Source organism: Fonticula alba (genome assembly GCF_000388065.1).
Source record: "Fonticula alba strain ATCC 38817 unplaced genomic scaffold supercont2.3, whole genome shotgun sequence".
Taxonomy (NCBI): Eukaryota; order Rotosphaerida; family Fonticulaceae; genus Fonticula; species Fonticula alba.
Genome location: NW_009242973.1, coordinates 3,592,241 through 3,593,880, shown reverse-complemented (window position 1 = coordinate 3,593,880; position 1,640 = coordinate 3,592,241).

Here is a 1,640-nt window from a genome sequence, read left to right as displayed (position 1 = left end):
CCCCCTTTGAGAACCGACCAGCCGGTGGGCTCCGCAACAGACGCCGAGTCGGTTGCGTGGGAAAAAAAACCTCGAGCCTCGCAAACGAAACCCACATCCGCTTGGAGGGCGATACGCCGCCCGGAGGTGGTGCTATCCGACGGGCAGGAGCATTGTGTGATCACGCAGGCATTTTTCGGCCGAGAGGAAGAAGGAGAAGGCACCGGCCAGCCGCGAAGGCCACCGCGGCTCAAGAAAGCTCGCAGGGAGGCCGCCCCCGCCCCCTTGCAAGGGGAGCCGGCTGGCAAGGAAGCGTTCAGAGCAGCACCATCGCCGGTGCGCCTTGATGGCCCTTTGTTTTCCCTCCGGCGATCCTCATCCGGCCAGATCCCCCGCGGTGATAGTTGGCTCAAGCAGGTTGCACGGTTGACTCGTCGCACACAACGAGACCCCCGATTCTGGTGCCAATGTAGATGCCATGCGAGGGGGTGCCCTTTCGCCACACATGCGCGGGGTATATTTCCAAATATTTAGAGACACGATTTTTCGGCCCCATTTTGATGTGGTGTTTGAGCTGGCTTGCCCCGGCGTGCCGCATGCCGGTCCCCCCAACGGCCACGCCCGGGAAAGAGAACGCCACTCGGCCGCCCAGAATGCGAGCGCCACGATGCGCAAATAAAAGTACGGGCAACACGTGTCCCGCCGGCCTCATGTACCAACGTATGGGGCGCCCATGCTCTCTCTTGCAATGGCCCCCTCCCCGTGTGTCCAGGCGCGCGCGGGGCGCGGGAGGCCAACACCCGACGCGTCCACCGGCCCCACGGACGACCGTGGTCGGCCGCCGGATGCCAGATGCCACGGTGTCGCTGCCTGTTCGATGTCCACCCTCCTTCGAGAGGGGGAGCAAGAGGCTGGGAGATATGTGCACCGCCACTGACTTGCGTCTTGCTTTGCCCCAGCCAGGGTCCCCGATCCCTGGGTTTGATCTCGGGCCATAGCTGTCCCGCCGATGTGCCGGTCGTCTGCACCGGCGACCCTGCGGCCTTGAGCCTGCTCGCCCCTCGTCGCCGGGAGTCTCGCGCCCCTCTCTCCCGGGCACAGTCAGCTCACACAGGGGAGAGAGAGGGGCTCCAGCGGATGGCACCCGCCGATGAGACCGGCCCTTCTTTCCCTGTGCCCCCCCCCCCCAACATGCAGCCGAAAGGGGCCTCAGTCGCGGGAGGCTCCCCGGACGTGGCCCGCTGCCGGGCTCCGGGGCTGAAGGACGGAAGAAGCACCCCGAAGACTGCTGCCACTCGGGATCGGCCCATTCGCGGGTGACTCCCTCCCTGGCCAAGTTTTGCCCGAGCGACTCGACCGGCGCAGCCCGGTGATCGGTGTCTCCTCACATGCCCCCTGCCTGGGGACTGCCATCCAGGGGAGATGAGGCCACCTGCATGCGTCCCAGCCTCGGAAACTGCGCACGGGGCCGAACACGGGGGACAAGCCGGCCGGTGCGTTGGTAGATATGCCATTGGCGCTGGCGCTTGTCTCCGGCGGCCGAAGCCCTCGGCTCCGGCGTCGGGGGATGCGTCCCACGCCCTACAACACGCCTCCGAAGGCTGCCGCCGGCGTGGGCTCCGCTGGGCAGACACACGCTCGCCCCCCCCCCCCCCCCCCCC